Source organism: Colobus angolensis, unplaced genomic scaffold, assembly GCF_000951035.1.
Source record: "Colobus angolensis palliatus isolate OR3802 unplaced genomic scaffold, Cang.pa_1.0 Scaffold20, whole genome shotgun sequence".
Classification (NCBI taxonomy): domain Eukaryota; kingdom Metazoa; phylum Chordata; class Mammalia; order Primates; family Cercopithecidae; genus Colobus; species Colobus angolensis.
In genome coordinates this window covers 12,163,709-12,187,952 of record NW_012115155.1, presented here as the reverse complement: position 1 = coordinate 12,187,952, position 24,244 = coordinate 12,163,709, and positions in this window count along the sequence as shown.

Here is a 24,244-nt window from a genome sequence, read left to right as displayed (position 1 = left end):
TGCCTCAGGCTCCCAAGTAGCTGAAATTATAGGTGCACGCCACCACGCCCAGCTGATTTTATATTTTTAGTAGAGATGAGGTTTCACTATGTTGACCGGGCTGGTCTCAAACTCCTGACTGCAGTTGATCCACCCACCTCGGCCTCCCAAAGTGCTAGGATAACAGATGTGAGGTAGCATGCTTGGCTGGGGAATGTTTCATAAATTTGCCTTTTATCACTGTCACTAGACAGTTTCACCGGGAAGCGTCGGCACATTAATGCCAGAATTCTTGGGTTGTGGCAGGATTTTGAAGGCTACTGTACAGTTGGGCCTCCAAATCTGTGAGTTCCGCATCCATAAAATTCAATTAACTGTGGTATTGAAAATATTTGGAAAATAATTTGCATCTGTGATGAATACGTGCAGAGTTTTTTTTATCATTATTCTCTAAACAATACAGTAAAACGATTATTTCCATAGCATTCATTGTTTTAGGTATTACAAGTAAACTAGAGATGATTTGAGGCATACGGGACCAGGTATGTAGGTTATATGAAAATACTATGCCATTTTATACCAGGGACTTGAGCATCTGTAGATTTTGCTATCCGTGGGTCCTGGGATCAATCCTTTGTGGATACCAAGAGACAACTGTATTAACATTTTAAGAAACTGCTAACCACAAGTGCCTCTGACACCTTAACTTCTTTCCATGACCTTTGTCTGTTCCAGCTATGACTTTAATGGAAGGTGGTGGGAGACTTCACCACAGTGGGAAAAGGGTGGTGACAAATGGATTCTGCATAATCTTAATGGGACAACTTTCCATTTCAAACAGGCAGGCACTGAGACATCAAAGCAGCCAAGTGCCACCCTGACGTTGAGCCCGCCGAGTGCTGCGAGGCTGCTGCTGTTGGCTCTGCGTGATCAGGGGAGTGGAGATCAAAGGTTTCCATTATGTGGTGAGTGCCGTGCCTGCGCCTGCCTGTGTCGGGCCTGGGAGACTGTGCTGATGGGGCACTTTGGGGCGGCCCCAGCCAGGCTGACTCAGGCTCTGGTGGTTCCCAGGGTGGAAGGAGCCCAGTGCCAGGTGACAGAGAGTCACCTGGAGATGGCTTCCTCTAGCCACTCCCAGGGCCTGAGGGCTCACAGGTGGTTTGCTGAGTGAACTATTGGAGTGATGGTGGGGCTGGGCTTGGGTTGGGGTGCTCATGTTTATGGTCTCTAATCGTCTCTCCACAGAGACTTTGTAGCTCAGCTCTGCTGCCTCCCTGGCTCCTCTGCCCTTTCCTGGAGCTCCAGAGCCTCCTCTTGGCAGCCCTGGGCCTGCCCCCTGCTGCTGGGGGTTCACATGGGGCCCTTTCTGTGGGCAGCACCCTTCCAATTCTGCTGTGCTTGCCTTTCTAAAAGGGCCTTTCCACTGGGCACAAGGCCTGATAACAGGTCCTCCCGATGCTGCCACTCTACTGGCATGCTCTTCAGATGCGTGCCGTGTTTCCCACACTGGCCTGCCACAGCAAGGGCTAGGCTACGTTGCTCTGTAGTGTACTCCAGGGACTGGAGGCTGCTGGGAGCAGAGAGCATGTTCAATATGTGTGGTGCACCAATGGGTGAATGCACCAGCTCAGTAAACCTAGATAATTGAGCTTCAATAATGCCTAACTCACACGGTTAAATAAGACAACATCAGGCAGCGATCCTAGCAGTTTTAGATCACTGACCCCTATGAAAAATCTGACAAATGTGGTCAACCATCTCCTCAGAAAAATGCATGTATGCAGAGCAGCAATTTTGTATATGTGAAACAGTCCCTATAACATTTATAAAATTAATCAAGAAAAAAGGGAGGGGAAGAAACACAATTAAACACAGCCTTCCCCATGCTCAGCATTGATCAGTAGGTCAGCCTCCTCTCTGACTTGCTTCCTCATAGCTGTTTGGTGTCTGTTGCCTCAGAATTGCATGAATCCTGTTATAAGATTAGAGCTCCCCTTAACTGCTCTAGAGATAACCCCTTGAACATTATGAAATGTGAGGTTTTCCCTCTGAGATATCCTTGCAGGTCCTGTATATCACTGAAACTACTGATGCCAGCCGGTCTGAAGGATGCTACTGATGCCAGCTGGTCTGTAGGACCCCACTGGTGCCAGCTGGTCTGAAAGACCCTATGAAAACCTGACTCACCAAAGAGTGCAGTTTCCACATCTTGATGACTTCATCCCTCTTACCCTGACCAATCGACAATTCCAGTGTTCCAGCCCCTCACCCTCCATATTCCCATTAAAAACCCTAGCCCAGAACTCCTGGGGGAGATGGATTTAAGTGACTCTTCCCATCTCCTTGCTTGATACCCTACAATCATTACACTCTTTCTGTGCTGCATCTCTACTGTCTCAGTGTATTGCTCTGTTACCGTGGAGCAGGTTTATTAACCTGGCGGTCCTATAACACACACTCACCGGAAGTTATCCTAACACCCACCCCACACATTCTCTGCGTAGTTTATACTTTTCTTCTATGTGCTTTTGAACTTCTTGCACATATCTTTACCCAAATTCCTACCGTATATTCTCTTCAGATGGATTTTATTTGACCTTGTATACTGTGTCTTGCTTTTCAATCTGACTCTGGCATAACATTATGAGACAAGGAAAAAATATTTAACCACAAAATATATTTCTTTGCCATACCTTAGAATTGCCCTGCAAAGTCTCTTGTGGGAAAAATCCACATTCTATAGAGAATCCCCTTCCCGCTTTGTTTTCCTTCCTTTCTTCCCAGATCCAGGAGATAATCAACTAAGAGCCAGGAAACCTTTTAGTCCAATAAAAAACAATTTACAACCTGCTATCTCTAAAGTCTGCTATCTAACAGCTTCCTCTGCACAATAAAACTTGGTCTCCACAATCCTTTATCTTTAACCTGAGAACATTCTGTTCTATCCATCCTGGGTCTTCAGACAATCTCAACCAATCATCAACCAGGAAACGTTTACATTTACCTACAGCCTGGAAACCCCCCCTTTGAGTTGTCCTGCCTTTCTAAACCAAACCAATGTATTTCTTAAATGTATTGGATTGATGTATCATGCCTTCCTAAAAGACATAAAACCAAGCTGTGTCCCTACCACCCTGGGCACATGTTCTCAGACCTCCTGAGGGCTGTGGGCCATGGTCACTCATATTTGGCTCAGAAATCTCTTCAAATATTTTACAGAGTTTAACTCTTTTCGTCAACAGTTTCAAACTTTCCCTCATCTTCTTGTCTTCTTCAGAGCCCTGCAAACTCTTCCAACCTCTGCTTCTTACCTAGTTCCAAAGCCACTTTGGCATTTTAAGGAATCTTTATAGCAGTGTCTCTCTCCTTGGTACCAATTTTCTGTATTAGTCCATTCTTGCACTGCTGTAAAGAAATACCTGGCACTGGATAATTTATAAAGAAAAGACGTTGAATTGGATCATGGTTCTGCAGGCTGTACAGGAAGCATGGCAGCGTCAGCTTCTGGGGAGGCCTCAGGAAACTTACAATCATGGTGGAAGGTGAATGGGCAGCTGGTACTTCACATGGCCAAAGCAGGAGGAAGACAGAAAGAGAGGAGAGGTGCCACACATTTTCAAATAACCATTTCTCATGAGAACTCAGGACAGTACCAAGGTTGACATCCGCCCCCATGCTCCAGTCACCTCCCACTAGGCCCCACCTCCACCATTGGGGATTACAATTCAACGTGAGATTTGGGCGGGGGCACAGATCCGAACCATGTCACTGTCCCTTGCCCAGACCAAGGCATACTTAACTTCCCCTCTCCCTGAGCGCCCTGTGTTCTGAGAATCCCATTATTGTGTTGTTGCTTGCAGCTCAGTTTCTGCTGAGTGCTGTGCTTTAGAGGGCAACACAGTTTACTACTCACTTCCTAGGCTAGGTACTAGCACACTGTAGGTGCTGAGTAAGTGCTTGTAAATAAATAAGCCATTCAGAAAAAAACTGCTACAGTGAATCTGACTCTGATTATAAGGAAGTATGGTCTCCTCTGCCTATCTTAAGGCTTTTACTTCCCATGCTACCCACCCCTCCTCTATGTAGGTTGGGCTGTCTCTCCCCATGCCCTAACTCTGCTGTGTCTAGGACATCTTTGCAGAACTGCAGGTGGTCAGGAATGGGGGAACCTCAAGGAGGACATAGTAAGAGATGCAACTAGTGTGGGAGGCAGGGCCCAGGCCTGGGAGGCTGTAGGCACCCCCCAGAGGCCTGAGGGATCCATGGAAGGGCTGAACAGGGATGATGCTGTCGAATTTTCACTCTGGAAGCCACAACAACTGGGATCTGAGGGATGAGAGGAGAGTCAGGTCAGTTTCATTGAGCAGCATGTCCTGGATGGCCAGTGCACTCTAGGTGCCCTGGGGATATCAGGGAATAAATGGGGATAAGGAGTCTGGGATGGTGAGGGAGATGGACTGGCCAACAGTTGGCAGTTGGCAGAGTGGTGGTGAGAGGGCACTGGCAGGTGTGGGGGGCGGGGAAGAGGCCTGAGTAGAGGGGAGGTGAGAGGGCACTGGCCTGTGTGTGGGCAGGTGTGAGAGGCGAGGAAGAGGCCTGAGCAAAGGGGAGGATCGGGGCACACCTGCAAGCTTCCAGACTCACTTCCTGTGAGGCTACACCCAGAATGATCCCGCCTTCCCACCGGGACAATGGGGAGGGAGACTGGAGCTCCGTGGCAAGCTGATGGGTTTTAGTTTTCTGAGGGACCAATGCCAACCTGACCTCTCATGCTGATGCAAAGAATTGCCCATAAAATGTCTCCATCAAAGGTGGCTTGGTTACCGCTTGCAGGGCAATGTTGCTGAAGGCCCTGTTTGCTCAATTCTCTTCATAAGTACCTAACACTTACTGGCTTAGTCCCATTTTCTGAAATCCCAGATTGTCCCTTTAAGGATAACTTGTCTAGCAAAACAAGAGCCTTTGCAGACGGCGCCTCTAAGCAATATGCTTTCTCATTTAACAGAATATCTCCCCTAAGGAAACACACTGTCAGAGGCAAAGACCTCAGGCGGGAAGCGTTTTATTTGACTTGGTGGAATCTGATGACTGGTTCTGCTGAGTGTGGCCTGAACGGCATGCTGTTATACAAAGACCAGAGCCTTTGAAACCTGCGTACTTCCTCACATGCGAATCAGTTTATGCTTCTCCGTGGACTTTGACAACCCGGGAAAGGAAGGTTCTGTTGCCATCATTTCAGATGAGGAAGTGGAGACAGAGAGGGCCACGGACTTGGCTCTATGCCACGCAGCTCATTGGTGTTCATAGAAATGGGAAGGAACCGACATCTTCCAATTGCTGTCATCCTCTCAGGTCCTCAGAGCTAACACCCTCTCGCAGAAGGGTGCTTGCAGTCCTGAAGCATGACCTTGTGGGGGTTATGTTATGTTCTCTTTACTGTGCTGACAATAGTGTGTGACTTTAGTTGCTCATTTATTTAGGCCTGTTATTGTTAAAATATTTAAAATAGACCCATTAGCATAAACTCCATCAAAATGGTTAACATGAAGGTTTTATCTTTAGAGATACAAGGTCCAACTGTATGAATAACCCTGTCATACGCAGCAGCTTGCAGAGTGTTAGGCATGATGACGTGCAATGTGTTTTGGGTGTTGCATGAGGAATAGCAGTTGGGCCAGTTTCTGACAGCTGCTGTCACCTTGATAATCTACCCAGAGCCTGAGGACTCAGAAAGCCTACATCCTTACATTCTCAAGGTTGGGTTGGGCTCTCGAAGCTCACAGGAGAGCCTGGCACCACAGATTTGCCAATTTACTGGTGCCCCAGACACTCACCTCTATCTGAGTTGTGGATTCCCTCCTTGCAGTTAAGTTGCAGATGACTTCCAAAGGGTGTGACTGACTTGGTGTTTAATGACATCAACTCAGAGAGCTGAGGTCCTCATCTGCACATCAGGGCTGAGGTTGCCTGTCAAGCCAGACTCTTGCCAGCTGACAGAGCATCACCTCCTGGAGATGGGGTGTGAATGGCATGGTCAGCATTCATCTGTGTGACTCTTGGATGACACAAACATTTCTACAGCTTCTACTTCTGGAAAAGATAGAGTAATAAGGACCCGATTTACTTCCTGTTTGATAAACGTAAAAATATGGGACACATTATTGAAATAACAGTTGTCAAGCTATCGGGTACCAGGCAATGAAGGGGAATGATCCATGAGAACAGGGAAGCAGGTGAGTGGAGCCCTGCGCTAGGCCCAGCGCACGACACAGGTGGTAAAAGGAAGAGGCCAGGCAAAGCTCGGTACACTCACTAAGATGAAAAAACAGAGATGAAGTTAGGAAGTCCAAGGCAGCTGGAATTCACAGGAGAGAGAGGGGTACACAGTGGGAGCTGTGGAGGTCTGCAGAGGGTCCTCCCCTACCACTCAGCTATACTGGTCAGAGGATAGAAAAGAGAAAGAGCCTCATATGACGTTAGAGGGAGCATTCTCCGTAGATCAAACAGGGCTGGAAATAGTGCCTGTTCACCCCAGCCGGAGTAGAAAACAAATTCAGGGGGCTCTGGGTAGAGTACTCAAAAGAGTTTTCTTTCAGTGGAGGATGAAATTAGCCTTAGGCTAAATGCTGCTCTGATCCCACTCAGCAAAGCATAAAAGCAAGATCAGAAAGATCAAACTCAAAACAAAGTTCAAAGCTATTTACAGGAATATAAAATATACAGCATCTGACAAAGTATAATTCACAATGCACGGCACTCAATCAAAAGTTACCAGCATGCGAAGAAGAGCAAGTGACCCACAGTGATGATGAACATCAACCAACGTAATCCAGAAATGACAAATGATACAATAGAATTGGAGGACAAGGACATCAAAGCAAGTATAACAATATGTCATATATTTAGTATAATAGAGGAAGAGGTCGATCATGTTAACTAGATACAAAGAAGACTAGAAAAGATCCAAACCAAACTTCTCGAGATGAAAGCCACAATGCGTGAGATAAAAATACATAGGATGTATTTAGACAATTAAGAGAAAATAGGATGGTTTAGACAATTAAGAGAAAATAACTAGAGAAGTTAAAGACAAAGAGAGAAACTATCAAGAAATACAAAACAGAGAGAAATGAAAAATAGAAAAACAAGAGGACTAAAAAATAGTAGCGAGCTGTGGGACAACTTTAAGTGGTTGAATATCCAAATACATGAGTAATTATAATTGTAGAAGGGGAGGGAGACAGAAAACTTATTTTAAGGAATACAATTTTCTTCAAATTTTCCAAATTTGTTAAAAATTATATCCCATAGACTCAAGAAGCTCAACAAACCCCAAACATAAGAAATATAAAGAAAACAGCACCAAGACACATCATAATCAAGTTGCTCAAATCCAGTGATAAGGGAAAGTCTTAAAAGTAGTCAGATAAAAAAGAAATATTAGGGACAAAGGAACAGATATAAGGATGACAGCAAATTTCTCATTAAAAACAATGTAATGAGAAGACAATAGAACAACATCTTTAAAGTGCTGAGAGAAAATACTCTTTACCTAGAGAAAATATCTTTCACTCAATGAAATAAAGACCGTCCTCCCTCTAACACACAAAAATGGAAAGAACTGATGAGCCGCAGACCTGCATTACAAGAAATGTGAAGGAAGGTCCTTTAGGCAGATGGAAAGTGACACCAGATGGAAATGGGTGTCTACACAAAGGGATGAAAAGCAATAGAAATGTTATTTAAAAGAGAGAATCAACTTTTTAAAACAAAATAACAGTGCATTGGGGATTTGTAAAATGTGGACAGGTAAGCCGTGTGACACTAGCACAAATGCAGGAGACAAAACACAGTATATTGTTATAAAGGTCATAGGCAGGGCAAGTATTCCTAACCCAAGAGTCTGAAATGCAAAATGCTCCAAAAAAATCCGGAACTTTTGGAATGCTGTCATGATGCTCAAAGGAAATGCTCATTGAGGAATTTTTGATTTCAAATTTTCAGGCTAGGGATGCTCAACCAGGAAGTCTAATATTTCAAAATATTCAAAAATCTGAAAAAACCTGAAATCTGAAACACTTCTGGTCTCAAGATTTTGGATAAGGATACCCAACCTGTGTTGCAGTTGAGGTGATATAATATCACTTTAGTGTATAGACTGTGAAAAGAGGTATAGAATAAGCCCTAACACAACCACCGAAATAACACAATAGTTGTAGCTGATAATCCAATAAAAGAAATAATGTGAAAATGTAAGAAATCCTTAATTAATCAAAAAGGCCAAAAAAGAAACAGAAAACAAGTGACTGATTGGATTAAGATAAAACTAACGACAAGATACTAGCTTTAAACCCAACCAAATCAATAATTACATTAAATGAAACAAATCTAAACTATAGCCCAATTAAAGATTCGAGATTGTTTCAATTGGATTAAAAAGCAAGCGCCAACCACACAAGTGTGCACACGTGCACAGGCAACATTTGATCAGAGGTGAAAGAATGGAACACATTTCACACCAATGCTATTCAGGAGTCACCATCTTGATACCAAGTAAAGTGGATTTCAGAGCAAGAATGTTACCATGGACAGAGAAGGTCATGTTATAATGACGAAGGGGTCAAAGAGTCACCACATAACTATCTTAAAACATTTATCCAATGGATAACACAGCTTCAAAATACATGCAGCAAAAACTCAGAAACCTGCAAGTGGTAATGGTTAAATCAAAAAATACAGTTAGACAATTCAACACTCTTCTCTAAATAATTGTTGAAAATAAGTACGCAGGGCTGGGTGCAGTGGCTCACATCTGTAATCCCAGCGCTTTGGGAGACCAAGGCAGCCATTTTGCTTAAGCCCAGGAGTTCAAGACTGGCCTGGGCAACATGGTGAGACATTGTCTCTTAAAAAAAAAAAAAATTTCCTGGGCCTGGTGGCACTTTCCTATAGTTTCAGCTATTCGGGAGGCTGAGGTGGGATAATTACTTGAGCCCAGGAGTTTGAGCTTATGGAGTTATGATTGCACCACTGCACTCCAACCTGGGCAACAGACAGAGAAAGTGAGTAAGAATACAGAAACAAAACTGGAAACCAAATGTGACCTAACTGACATTTATAGAACCCTCCTGTGTTTAGCAGAATGCACATTTTTTCAAGCGCACACAAAACATTTACCAAGATAAAGTATTCTCTGGGCCACAGAATAAGTTTTAGTAAACGCGAAAGGATTTCTGTCATAGTGAGCGTGTTCTCTGACCAAAATGGAATTAAATTAGGAATCAGCAATGGAAAGATATCTGGAAAATCCCCAAGCGTTTGGAAATTAAATAATGCACATCTAAATAACTCATGGGTCAAAACAAATCAAAAGGAAGATCAGAAAGCATTTTAAACTGAATGAAAATGGAAAGACATTGTAAAGCTGTAGTAACAAAACACTAAACATAGATGAATAGATCAACGGAATCGGGTAGAAAATCAAGAGATGAACGTATATATGAACAACCGATTTTGATGAAGGCATGAAGGAAGGAGAGTGGAGATAGTCCCTATAAACAATGGTTATGAAGATGTAAGAAAATAGTCCAAAAATTCAGCAGACACATCACCAAAGAGGATATACAAATGGCTCTTACACACATGGAAAGTGCTCAACGTCATTGGTCGTTAGAGAAACGCAAATTAAACTTACAGTGTCATATAGTGCACTGGAGTGCTGAAAATCAGGAGGAAGTGGGAGTGAGCAGGGCAGAGCTGAGCTCCGGGGCAGGCTGAGGACAGGCAGCTCCATGCTGGAGTGGCAGGTGGAGTGTCCCACACGGGGCCAAGGTGGCTGTGCCTTTACATTCCCGTATGGGTGAAGTGTTTCTCTGATCTCATTTACTGCATCCCAGCGTATTTATTCTGGTTTCCCTCCTAGATCATAGAGGGCGTAAGGGTAGGGATTGTGACTTAGACTGCATCAGGGGGGCCCATGTTTCCAAGGAACAGAACTGAGGATTCATAACATTTTATTTTATTTTGTTTTGTAGCTGAAATACCCGAAGTTGGAAAACACCACAAGAAAGCCATGGTAAGTGGTAACAACTTAAAATATCTCACTATCACTTTTGGAATGAAGTGCCTTATTATATAACTTGGTTAGCGCATTTCTTTCTTACCTTTTGTTGTCTTTAGCCACAAATCTCCAGGGAGAATCTTTAAATAATGGACATAATCGAAGCAAAAATGTTCTAAGCCTCTGTCAGTCCAAATGGTGAAAAGCATGCAGAGACAGCCTGAGGGAGGATTGACAGAAGGATGGAGGCTGAGGGGGCCCCAGGGAGCCCAGGAAGGCACCTTAGTGGGCACTAATCTTCTTGCATGGGGTTGAGAAGCCTTCTGGAATGCAGGGTGGGGAAGCTGAAGGAGGCTGGGATTTGGAATCAGGTCTGAGTCCCGGGCCCCTCTTACAAGCTGGAGACTTGGGGCAGGTCAGCTTGCCTCTCTGTAGTGCCTGTGGGGCTTTCAGCAGGTTAGAAGGAAGCAGCAGAATGGGGCCTGGGACTGGTGACTTGCTGTCTGCCTCACTGTCTTACTCTTTCCATCTCTCTCCCCATTTCACTCCTACTCACTCTATCTCCCACTCTCTCTCTCTCGCCGTCTCACTCTGTGTTCTCTCTCTCACTCATTCTCTTTTCTCTCCCTCTGCCTCTCTCTCTCCAGCCGTCTTGTCAAATGGCGCCGAGTGCTCGCTGATAGCCTGCAGCCCATATTGGCAGCTGCCACACTGCTCCCTCAGGGATGCGGCTTTGTGCCGCTCCCTTGCTGTTCCTTTGGATGCTCATGCCACAGTTGCCCATCCTTCTATTTGTGATGGGCATTTGTGTGCTCCTAGACTTTTCGTGTGTGTGTGTGTGTGTGTGTAGCGTGTATTTTCATGTTATTAAGCATATGTTGCCATGATTACTCTTATAAGTCTTATATGGGAAGACTAGATATGTCTGTCTGTGGGGCATGGCGGTGGCCGAGGGCTTGGTGTGAGCCTGGCTGGCCAGCCATTCTGGAGGACAGAGCACCTCAGGAAGCTGGGTTGAGTGCTTGGTGTTCACCAGAGAGTGTTGCAGTCACCTGTTCACCACCCCTATCCACACTCTGCTACCCTGCCCCAGCCTGAGATCCTGCCTAGATCCTCAGCAAGCAGCCGAGGGTCTGGCTAAAGTTGATCCTTAATAAATCTGACAAATTAAGGATGACAGGAAGAGCTGAATGAATAAATATTGATAACCAATCAGAGAAGGCTTGAGCCAGGATTGCCATAACAGACAAAACCCTGTCATGTTGCTCTCAGAAGACAATTATTTATCTAACTTTAAAAATCTTTAGCAATAACTCTGGTCTTCTGTGGGCTAAAAGATCTAGGAAAACAGCCCACCAAATGTCTACATATGAACACAAAGAGGTTCTGCCAAGGCGTTCTTTACCTCATTGTCAGTAATAGTGCAAACTCAGAAACAATATGAGTATCCGTTGTTACGGTAATGGTTAAGATAAAATCATGGCACATCTGTGCTGTGGAATACTATGCAGTCATCATAAAAATGAGACTGTTCTATATGTCTACTCATGGAAACAACTTAAGACTTCTAAAAGCAGCTTTATTAAGATATAACTCGCATACTATAACATTTAACTATTTAGTCTGCAAGTTAACGGTTTTTAGTATAACTATCACTGCAGCCGATTTTAAAACAATTTCGTCACCCCAGAAAGAACTTTCAGCTCATCTTCCTATCTCCCCATACGCCTCCCCCAGTACTAAGCAATCTCTAGTCTACTTTCTGTCTCTATAGATTTCCCTATTCTGGGCATTTCATCTAAATGCAATTATATAATATGTGGTGTTTGTGACTGTTTTTTTTCACTTAGCATGTTTTCGAGTTTCATCCATGATGTAGCATGTGTAAGTACTACATTGCTTTTAACGGAATGGTATGGCTATACCACAGTTTGTTTATCAATTTGTCAATTGATGGATATTTGGGTTTTTCCCACCTTTTGTCTGTTATGAACAATGGTGCTATGAACATTCACATACAAGTTTTTGTGTGGACATATATTTCTCCTGGGTATATGCCTAGGAGTGGGATTGCTGGGTCATATGGTAAATCTGTGTTTAATTGTTTAGGAAACTTCCACACTGTTTTCCAAAGTGGCTGCATCATTTTAAATTCCCACTAGCGGTGCATGAGGGTTCAAATTTCTTCACATCTCTGCCAACACTTGTTATTATTTGACTATGTTATTATGGCCATCCTAGTGTGTATGCAGTAGGATTTCATTGTGATCTGTATTTGCAATGTCCTGGTGACTAATGATGTCAAGCATCTTTTCATGTACTTATTGGTTATTTGTATAATGCTTCCTTTCAGTAATGTTCTAAGGGCATAAATTGCTCTTCAGCTTAAACCAGTGAAATCATGGCTCCTTTTCAGAAGTAGTCTCAGATTTGTGTTTGATATTTGTTCTGACCCTAGGAGGGCTCCTCTCCAGCTGTCTTATTCACCAGTTCTCTCCTACAAGCCAGCCAGCCTACAGTCTAGGCTGTATATTCATTAAACCCATGAATCTCTTCCCAACTGCTTTCACCACAATCTCCACCATTCTGAAGAGTGCCCTTAAGCTTGAACTTCTGCACACTCTGTTACAAATGAAGTCAGTTCCTTTGGAAAGACACAGGAGTTATTTGTTTAAGACCTGCTTCTTCTCCAACTTCTTCCCTCCCCCAGGCCTCCAGGCAAAATCTCTGAGCCAAGCTCTGGAGCTGGGGATAGGGACAATGACAAGCTTCTTTCCGAGGGATACCCCCACTCCAGGAACTGAATGCTTGGCAGGGTGGCGGGGGGGCATCCTGGGGTCTTCTCCTGCTATGGAACCATCACCTCCCAAGTTGGAAGAGCTGCTGTCAGGCTGCAGTACTTTCAGTGCACTGTGCCCAGGGTAGAGCCTCAATTCAAGAGAGGAAGCTGGGAGGAAGAGTAGAGTCTCTACTTTTTGACTGCATTCACCCAGTACTTAGCCTCAGCAACAGGTGGTGGGGGCAGGATAAGAAATGCTGACATCCAACTCCTCGCAGGAAGAAAGCTCTCTGACTGGAAGCAGAGGGGAGAGGGAGCCCTGTGTTGTTGGCTAAGGCAGTCTGGAGTGGTGTCTCTGCCTTACCTAACTAGGAGCGAGGAGGAAAGGAGCTGTCCTGGTTCTAACACCATAGACTCTCCTGAGTGTATGCCTAGATGTGTGCCTTTCTTACCAATGTTTTATACGTTTTCTTGAATACATGTCTCTTCATTTGCTTTTTGCTACTGTGTTTGGAAGTCTTTACTGATTGTGTATTTTAAACCAATTTTCATGGTTTTTCCTGGGGACCGGCTCAGTGGAACCCCTTATGCTGGAAGTTGATTCTCCTGAGATGTCCTTTGATCCTCACTGGCCTCATCATGGCCTGACCTGTGTCCCACGTCTGTGCTGCTCTCTGGCATCAGGCAGTTTCCCAATAGTAGGGGAAAGAATGGGGGTGGGTGACCCTTCCTGAAACTCTGCTAAATATGTGATTTATTTTTCCTTCTATAAAACTTTAGATAGTAAGACAATCCAATTGTAATGATTAAGACCTCACAGATGACTCCCAGAGAATCCAGAGAAGGTAATGGTGTGCTTGTGGAACATGGTTCTGGAATTAGAGGAGCTAGTCACAGATTCTAGAGGGATTCCAGCAGGAGAGTCTCACTGTATTGCGTGTGAGTCACTCAAACGTGGCACATCATCCTGACTTCTGCATCATCTGTGCGTAACTGTCACATTTCTATTTTAAAGCCAAAACAAACAAAGACCCTGCAGTGGTAATGCCATTCCTGAGTCAGAGAGAGAGCTGGGTCCATGCATCACAAAGGCTTTCTGTGCTCAATGAAAACATTCAAGCCTCTTCTGAGATCCAGGAGGTCCCTCCTGCTTACCGAGGTTTGTTGGTGTTTTAGCTTCCGTTTTCTTGGTTTTGATTTTGTGTTTCTCTCTGCAGAAGATTGTTTCATTACATTTACTTAGAGCTTTCCCTTGAGAAAATCTCATTCATTCAAAATAGCAGCTTCCATTTACTGAGTGTGTACAATGTACCAGGTGCTGGTCTTATTCATTCCCCCAAATAGTTATTCACGAATGAATAAATGCTCTTCTAGACACCGAGTGGTACAAGACTGCCATGGTTCCTAGCCTTGGAGTCTACTGGGGATGGCAGAGATTAAGCAAATATTTACTTGAACCAAGTTGCCAAATCATAGCTTAAAGTGTAAAGGTGGACGTTAGATTACCTCTAAATTAGGGATTTCTTTTCAATGAGGGTTACAGTAGGGAAAGCCAACAGGAGCAGGCAAAGCCAGTAAGAATTCCTTCAAAACACAAGGAAAAGAGACACCGCTGCAATAGGAAAGTGAATAAAGGTAATGAATAACAATTCACAGAAATGGAAGTCCAAATGACTAAAAGAATCCACGAAAACATGTTCACAATGCAAGTTAAAATTAAAACAAGACAGTGCTTTACATGCAACAGAATAGCAACAGTCAGACCAGGGACGGGCTCACATACTGAGAAGGCTGTGGGTTAACGGGAGCCCTGGGGTGTGGACTGCTGCAGCCACCCCAGAGGACTCGACCCAGTGCAGTGTGTGGGTTGGCCTGGTACCAGCCGCCCAACTCGTCCTAAGCGTCTTGGAGGAACCCTGATCCAGACCCATCAGGAGATACTCACAGGGGATTGCCTGTCTGTCTGTTTAGGATACAACAAGGTGTGGGAACTTGGTGTCCATTACAGAGTGCTGGAAATAAAATAAGGTAGAAACAAACCATGCAATAACACAAGGCAGCACCGAGAAGCAATAATCTAGCTGTAGCTAGAGCAACACGATACATCTTGAAAACTTACGGTCAAGTGAAAGCGAAGAAGAAACAGAATGAGATTTAACGTCTGATGTAACTCACATAATTTATGGCATATGTATATCTACCAAACACCACTGCATCTTTTACAAAGAGATGTGCATATTTAAGGACATGCATATTCAGTGTATCAAATACGTTGGAGTTGGCTCCCGCGTGCATCTAGGAAATGAGGATGGGAATAAGCAATGAGGGAGTGAGCTATATATCTCTATCTCCGTATCATTTGTACTTATATCTATGTTGACATCAATTGATCTATAAATTTTAATATAGAAGTAGACAAGGCATAGTCTGTGTATTGTGAAATATAAACTCATCTCTGTACTCAGTGTGCACAAACCACCAAAATAGAATCTTTGAAAACTTACCCCCAAAATGGCACCAATAATGATGTAACTACAGTGGTGACGAGGGATCTGCAGGCTGTAAATTAATGTTGGTGTCGTACCAGGCTCCTCTGGGGAAACATGTGGTGCCGCTGAGGGCTGTGCACAGAGACGCGCTTTTCCTTTTCTTGTCTTCACGCAAACTTGTTGATGGAAACCTGGAATCCTCTGGAATCAGAAGGGCTGGAGTTCACAAGGTGGAAGGAAAGGGAGGTGAAGCGAGGGACAAGATGGGAAAAGTGTTTGACAGGGTGCTACTGTGGGAGGATCTGCAACTCTTTTTACATTTTTTTTTTTTTTTTTTTTTTTTTTTTTTGAGACAGAGTCTTGCTCTGTCACCCAGGCTGGAGTGCTGTAGCCGGATCTCAGCTCACTGCAAGCTCCACCTCCCGGGTTCACACCATTCTCCTGCCTCAGCCTCCCAGGTAGCTGGGACTACAGGCACCGCCACCTCGCCCAGCTAGTTTTTTGTAGTTTTTAGTAGAGACGGGGTTTCACTGTGTTAGCCAGGATGGTCTCGATCTCCTGACCTCGTGATCCGCCCGTCTCGGCCTCCCAAAGTGCTGGGATTACAGGCTTGAGCCACCGCGCCCGGCCTACATTTTTTAAAAAAGATAGAAAATGTGAAAACTGCAAGGGAGGTCTCAACACAATTCTTTGCAGGTCAGCGTGGCGAGAGGACCCTGCCAGCTGCACACCCAGGGAGGACTGCTCAGGCAGCTCCACATGCTGCCAGCCTTGCGTGAAAGGTGAGCTTGCGATTTCCAGTTACAGTAGGTGCCACTTCATGTTGCGACCCCGGGTGGCCCCAGTCACCCAGTATCCTCCCTTGAGCCCCTTGCAGGCTCCACTCCCATCACTGGGCACTTCCTCTTGCCTCCACCTGGCCAGCTCCTCACGTCCCTCGGTCCTTGGCTGGAATATCATTCCCGGGACTGTAGGGCAGTGTTTTACTGTGGCCATGGCGACTATATGAATACACTGTGGGTGGTCGCTTGCCCGGCTCTCCCACCAGACCTGACCTCGGTGTGTGGGAACCCAGCCTTGCTCACCACCATGCCCCAGCCACAGGTAGAGTAGATGCCCCTAAATCTTTGTTGGATGAATGAACAAGTGAATGAATGAATGAGTTAACTGAATCAGCAGCTTCAGGAAAGAGGAGGAGGTGAACGAGATGACCCCAGGTGACCTGAAGATGCCCCAACGACACCTCTCCCTGCTCCTTGACCTGTTTTGGGACTACTGCAGATAGCGTAGACAGGATTTCTGACAAGTGCAGGTCTTCCCTCAGCTCCCATGCAGCCCCTCGTGGAAGCCTGCCTCTTTTTTATGGGAGGTGTGGATGGAAATGGCCATTCACTGAGCCTCTGGAAGACATCAGGGTGGAAACTGCTGTTCTGTACTAGCGGGGCTAAGCTGAGTTTCTGAGGTAAAGTCTCCGTTTACCCTAGAGGTATCGGAGCTGGGAGCTCCGCTCAGATTTGATTCATTTGGGAGCTCATGTGATGTTCCCCGGTAGAAGGAGACCTCCCCACTGCTGCACTGTGGGGCCAGCCATCAGACCGAACGTGGGGCATGCTAGGAGGCTCACCTTCTGTCCCGCATCCAAAGCTACCACCGCTTCCCAGGTTTGCTTCAGACCCTGGGCTTAACTGGAGCATCTCCTGGGATCTTTGTGCATGGAGGACACGGGGAGTGAGGGAGGTATTTCCTGCAGCCCAGGCGTCTCCTCACAGCACAAGTGCACCACCTCCCCAGCACTGCTTCCCCTGACGGGCACTGTGGGCAAAGGCGTGCAGGCCGCCCCACTGCCTGGCCCGCAGCTGGTCCCTGCTCAGCAGGATCGAATATTCTCTCGTGAACTCTGGCCTCCCTCACACTCTTTTTCTCTCATTTTCCTGGTGCCTTCCCCCCGCCAGAACATACTTAGTTTATGTCTCCTCCCACTGAATGCAGAAAGCTTTCTGGAATGAAGCAGCAACTAAATAGATAACTTGACCCCTGCCGGAGTCAGTTCCCTCCTGTGGGTAAGGAGTCCTCCCACAGGGGTCACGGGGGAGATGGGCTGAGCGCTATTGTGGCTTCTGCACATCTCTGCTGTTCAGGTAACGGCAGCTCCCACTATTTAGAGGGATCATAGGGAATGGCACAGGCTGCTGAGGGGGCATCGGGGGCAAGGCCTCTCACCCCTGCGCCTGGGGAAGCCTGTCTCTGCCGCCTGTGCTCCTCCTCCGTGAGTCCCCCATGGGCTTGCCAAGGAGCAGTTTCTCTAGTCTCGGGAGCTGCTCCTGCCTATGGAGGGCGGTGCAGACTGAAGGACAGCCTGAATTCCTCAGTGGGCAAGAGAAAACGCTTCGCACACTGGCTCCAGCGTTCACACGCTCATGCACACGCACACTCACCCATACTAACGCTCAAGAAATCAGCCAGTCCTTGCCAACCCCCATGAAAGCCCCCTGCACATGTGCAGATCAGGCCACACAGAGATTCGAGATCTTGCCAGACACACTGAGATCTGGGCTGTGGTGAAGGGAAGGCCGCAGAAGACAAGAGGAAAAGGGAAACTCCTGCTGCGCTTACTCACCGAGCCCATCGGTGCAGGAGGGTGCTACATGAGGCCTGCTAGCTCCCCAAGCTGCTGGGAGGCCCTGGACTTTCCTCATGTGGCTCCCATGAGGTCTGCACGCTCTGAGTGCCTTGTGGGTGCTGCCTGATCACACTCACGGACTGCCCCTTCGGCCTCGCCAGTGTCTGAGCCACAGGTCCCTTCCCTCGGAACCCATTGTCCCCTGCCTCTGTGGCCCTATCTACTTCTGCCCCTGCCGTGTCCCTCTCAAATTCTGGCTGGGCCCTGGACATCCACCAGGGCCGTGGTGACAGCCCCAGCCTGCTCTGGCCCTGGAAACCTGTGGGGCGTGCTGGTCCTGCTGGCCAACACTCTTAGTCTCTCCACAGCAGTTCAGACCCACGTCCTCAGCGTCATGTGATGTATTTCTTTACTGCCTGCCCCCAAGGCTGTGCTCTGGGAAGCTGCAGCCTGACTGTTCTGTGGCCCAGGAGGCTTCACAGTTCAGGGTTTGGACTCCGGGGCCAAACCTCATCCCTGCCATCCATGAGGGTCATGCTCAGTTCTGAGCGTCTAGCTTCCGGTGCCCTCATCCTGACCCCGGGCGGGTGGCAGCTGGTGTGGCAGGCTTGTGACAGGTCAGGTTGTCCACGACGTCCTGCCCTCCCAGAGCTCAGCCACAGGTCGGGCTGTCCACGATGTCCTGCTCTTCCAGTCGCTCAGGCTCAGGTGCTCTCAGTTTCTAGCCACCCTTTGCCTCTCAACATCTAACTCCCTGGGGCAAAGGACAATCTCGACCCCTTGGTGTGGCCCCATGAGGCCAGGAACCCAGCCCTTCTGTCCTTCAGGGAACTCACACCTGCTGCCCCTCGTGGCTGCACAGCAGGCAGCCCCATGGTGCTGGTGAGTGTTGGGGCTGGAAAGGCTCTTAATCTTTTCATAAATAAAACACAGGCCCATGGGTATAGCACACAGGTAGACATATAACACAACTGTCCTATTCAAATGCAATGTGCAGGCGATCAGGAAAACCATGTCTGAAAGGGTCCCTGGAGTGGGGTGTGATGGACACAATGTGAGCTGCACCTTGGCTAGGGAGATGTGCTGGCTTAGCCTTCAGGGTTCAGCTCAGAGACTACCCCACTGGGAGGTGAGGCTGAGCCAGGCTGGTTGTGCACAGGTGCTGCTCGAAGCCTCACCCGTCTCCTGGCAGTGCCTGCCTGTCATGCTGCTTCTCCTGCCTGGAGGGCTGGCTCCCCAGTGCAGGGGCAAGGCTGTGGGCACCCCAGCTGCCCCTGTGACAACCAATCGACCTTCACTGCAGCGGGAAGCTGGCCAGGGTCACCCCCAGGAAGGCCCTGGGGCTCGAGCCTTGGACCCCTCCCCTGTCCTGGCACCAGCTTTCTTCCTCCCAACACAGCTGGGGCCCTCCCTCACATGGGGAGGCCAAGTGGCCCAGTGGCTGTGGCCAGGCCCTGCAACTGGGCAGGGTACCCGGACCCAGACACAGCTGTTGCTTTTACTGTGGTGGGACCGTGCTCCTGGTCTGACTTTTACTGTGGTGGGGCCGTGCTCCTGGTCTGACTTTTACTGTGGTGGGCCCGTGCTCCTGGTCTGACTTTTACTGTGGTGGGGCCGTGCTCCTGGTCTGACTTTTACTGTGGTGGGATCGTGCTCCTGGTCTGACTTCCCTGGAGCAGCATTGGGAGGGTGGTGGGTGTCTCCATGCTGCGTGGACAGTGGCAGGCAGAGGGTGATCCCGGCCCTGCCACACTCCCTGCTCTCACCCACACCCCGCCCGATCAGTTGGAGGGTGACCAAACAGGGCCTCACTCCGGGCAGTTTCTTGGGAACCTCCAAGAAACAAGAGGACTAAAAAATAGTAGCGAGCTGTGGGACAGCTTTATGCATCATCTTATGTTATCCTGGGACACCTTTCCATCCGGAGAGCAGGGCCCTGCTCAACCACCTGTGGGACAGGGGTCCCTGAGGCCTCTCGAGGGTGCAGCTGTGATGTCCCAAGCCCCCGAATGCTTGGCACCTTCCTTCTAAGGAGCATGGAGTCCATTTGGAGAGGAAGGGAAATGAAACAGAACAAAAAGGTATGTGAGCAGATGCTGGTTCAGAAGTGGGGGCTGGATCAGAGCGGTCATCTTTCCAGAAGACGTGGAAGAATTCAGCCTGTTCTGAGACCTCCAAGGGCTCCTCCTTGCCATGAGACAGACCCCCAGCCTCCATGTGACCTGCTGGCATCAGCTCTGCCCCTCGCGTCCTGGGCACGCAGTGCTTGTCCATCGAAGTGGCATGGAGGCTGGGATGCCACGTACTTTAGCACCTCCTCTGCTCACACTGCTTACTTCCCTGCTTGGAGCATCCTCTTTCTCCAGGGAAACTCCTGCTGATCATTCAAAACCCCAGCCCAGGTGTCTGTTCCTCCTGGAAGTTACCTGGTCTCACAGGCTGAGTTTCATGGCCTTTTCTCTGCTCTTACTGTCCCCAAGAACTATCCATTTGGCTATTTGGCATCTCCATGAAAAGGCAGCTCCAACTCCATAATCCATGACTGCACTCCCGGCTCCCCCCAGTCCCATGCTTCTTTAATCTTTAATCTCCCCCTTCTCAGTTTGTGACAACTGCATCTTTCCAGTTGTTTGGGCCAAAAGCTTTGGAGTTATCCTCGAGGCCTGTTTTTCTCTCACACTCATGTATGGTCTATCAGCAAATCCAAAAGTTTTACCTTTAAAATATGACCAGAATGTGACCGCTTCTGCTCACCTCCTCAGGTGCTACTTAGACCCATGCCTCCACCGTCTCTCACCTAGACTGGGGCACCAGCCTCTTCAACGATAGCAGTCCCAGCATCCACTGCTCCTAGTTCTCCTCTACTATCCTCCACCTACATCCACCATCTCCAAAAAACTGTACCATGCTGTGCATGATATAAAGGAGAAACAACACCAAACAATTTAAGTAAAATGACAGGCACTTTGATAAGCAAATGCCAAGAGTAGCTCCACCGGACGACACCGTGAGCCGGACAACACCAGGAGGTCAGGGGCTGGGTGAATGTGCTGTGGCCACAGATGGAGGCCCATGGTGAAGGGAATTTTTTTTACATGGCGTGGCAGTTCCGGAACAGTCACTGTGTCTTGGCACTAGACACACACGCCTCAGTCTGCATGCAAAGCAGAGTTAGATGTGGGTGGTGGTGCCAGAGGGAGGGCAGGTCCTGCCTGTGCCTGCTGGGCATTGGAGGGTCTGGGGTATGGTAAGTCTTCGTGGGGTGTGGCTTTCCTGCACACGACCTTCAACACCACCCCTGGTCCACCAGCAAAAGGCAGAAATGCTCCCAATCTCTGTGACAACCAAAACAGGCCCCTGCAAATTCCCACCTGTCCCCCCAAGGGGCATGACTATCCCCACAAGGCAGCAGCACATTCCAGGAGACCCCGAAACACTAGAGAAACAAATCTGAGGCCCAGCACAGCACCCCCGTGCCCTCCAGACTCCATCCACGGTCTCCTGCTTGTCCCTGATTTGCTAAGCACTCCCTACCCGAAGGTCCTGCATCTGCTGTTCCCTCTGACCATGCTCTCTCCCCAACACCCACCCGAATCCCTCCCGCAGGGGTCTGTGCAGATTTGCTTTCTCCACTGAAGACAGCCTCTCTCTTCTATTGAAAATATCTGGGTGTGTGACACCACCCTTCCCCAGTACCCCTTGCCTCCTTCCCTGCTTTAATTGCTCATTAGCAGGTGTCACCTTTGGCCAGCTACGTGTTGTCTTTGCTTATTTGTTTATTCTCTGTCTCGTCTCACTACAACGTAAGCTCCATTTGTCTATTGACAGAATAGAATTAGGTATACAGCGGGTGCTCAATAAATACCTGTGGAAGAGATCAGTTCACAGAATGGCATGAATGAAGCCTTCTGTCTCATCTCCTGGTTGAAGTGAGTAAGATGAAGGCAGGACAGGTGGCCCTGTCATGTCCCTGTGCCCAGTGCAGACCTGGCCCCCCAGACAACTGTGGCCTCAGTGATGGATGAGCTGAACTGAGTGTAAAGAAGGCTGGGGGCTGGCTGGGCAGCCTGCCCATGAACAGGCTGAGATCTGGCTTCTGAGCTTTGATTTTGTATGCAGAGGCTGACAGGTCTGCCCTGGGGCAGCTTAATAATTGCTGTTCATTTTCAGGAGTGTGAGTCGTTGCATCTCTTTGCTTCTTTTCCCAGCCAGTTTTGAACAGTTTTACCTCAATAGCCAGTGTTGGGAAAGGACCAAGTATTGCTGTGACTTGTGGTGTTTTGTGTCCTTGGTGGGCTCTCTGGCCAGACTGATGCTGTCTGTTGTCATCTATGCAGGGTTTTTGGCATGGCAGTGTTGGCGGCTGCAGTTGCTCCCCAGAGCCTGACAGCAGACTTCAGAGGCCAGAGAAAAATCTACCTAAGCACAAGGCCAGAGCCTCCTCCATATGCATGACTGGTGATCAGGAAGCCTTTCAATAATGCATTAGATCAGGACAGAAAACCAAAAAATGTACTCTGAAGTAGAATCAGACAAAGTATAAAGCGAGACACTAGGAAACAGTGACTATGGAATGAATGTTAAGGAAGCACCCTATTGTGCCTTCTCCCTGTGTCTGGGCAGCACAAGGCTTCCTCTCGCACAGGGGCAGCTGCGTTCGTCCTGTGATGGGCTGCTAAGTCAGAAATTCGTAGTGTCCCAGCTCCCCACAAAGCAAAGGGCATCTGTTCTTGGCTGACATGTATGGAACCTAACTCTAGACAGGCTGAGGGCAAATGGCTCCCTCTGTCCACTGGTGGGGGAGTCTTAGTTTGTTTTTGGTTGCTATAACGGAATACCATAGACTGGGTAGTTCATAAATAAAAGAAGTTTATTGGGCTCATTGTTCTGGAGGTTGGGAAGTCCAAGAACACGGTACCAACATCCAGTAAGAACCTTCAGGCTGCATCATAACAGGATGGAAGGATGTTAACACAGAAAAATCGGGCTGAATTCCTCCTTCCTATCAGGAACCCATTCCTGAGATAACCCACCCATGATAAAGGCATTAGTCCACTCATGGGGGTGTCTAACATTCATGGAGGGGGAACCTAACATTCACGGGGGGGACCTAACATTCACAGGGGGAACCTAACATTCATGGAGTGGGAGACCTAACATTCATCTGGGGAACCTAACATTCATGGGGGGGGGACCTAATCACCTCTTAAAGGTCTCACTTCTCAATACTGTCATTGTGGTAACAAATTTCAACATGAGTTTTGCAGGGAACATTCACACCATAGGGCAGAGGGCACTGGTTCTTGGCTAACGTGTATAGAACGTAACTCCAAAAAGGCCGAGGCCAAGGCATCTTTATTCTTCTTGTGATTGAGTTAAACTGCACCATCTCAGGGTCATAGCACTCCTTACTGTCAGTGTCCATTGCACTGGCTGACTTGGAAGGCAGGCTCTCAACCCACTGTTTGTGTTAGAATGAGCTAACCAGGCAGAGGGATGCTGCAGAGCCTCAGCAGCTGGCCTTGCCTTGCACTCTGCTCAGCCCCCACACTGACTGCCAGCACCTGGGTGCACCTCTTCTCCAGGCAAGGTATTAGGGGGTGGTTGGGTCCCCTTCCTAGGAGCACCCTGGATTTGTGGCCTGCTGGGCCCAGAGGTTGGTGGCCAGAGATTGGACAGGGTAGGCTTAGAGCTACTTCCTTTCCTTACTAGTACTATCCCTGGGCCTGTTTTTTCCTTTGTAAAATGAGAATAAAAACCCTGTAGGTTGCTGTGAGGGTGTAAGAGAATGTGTAAATTGTTTCAGAGAAGGTGCATGAGAAAACTCTGCAGAACAAAACCTCACCCCTGAATTCTGGCTCTCCAGGACTCCCACGGGCACACCGTGGTCCCACCTTGGAATGTGAGGAGGGAGTGGAGGAACCAGCGAGGGGCAGGAGTCAGGCCTTGCACACGCACACACATACACTTGCATGAGTGCACATTCGGAAATACACCCAGACTCAGACACACACAGACACTGCATACACTTAAGGCTCACATACACCTTCTCTCTAGACATGATCAAACTCAGGCACACGTCAACACACTCCCACAGATGCCCACTCACACACCCTCGCTCACACGGAGCGTGGCCCTCTGACATGGGCCTTCATAGCCTGCCGTAGCACCTTCCTCTCTCCTGGGCTCAAGGGTCCCCACCCGGTCTGGCTCCTCCGGCCTGTGACCCCGACCCCAATCTTTGTGGGAGTTTCTGGACTGCTGGTCTCTATGTGCCCAGGTGCCATCGGGCACGCACTTCCTTCTCTTTCTACCCG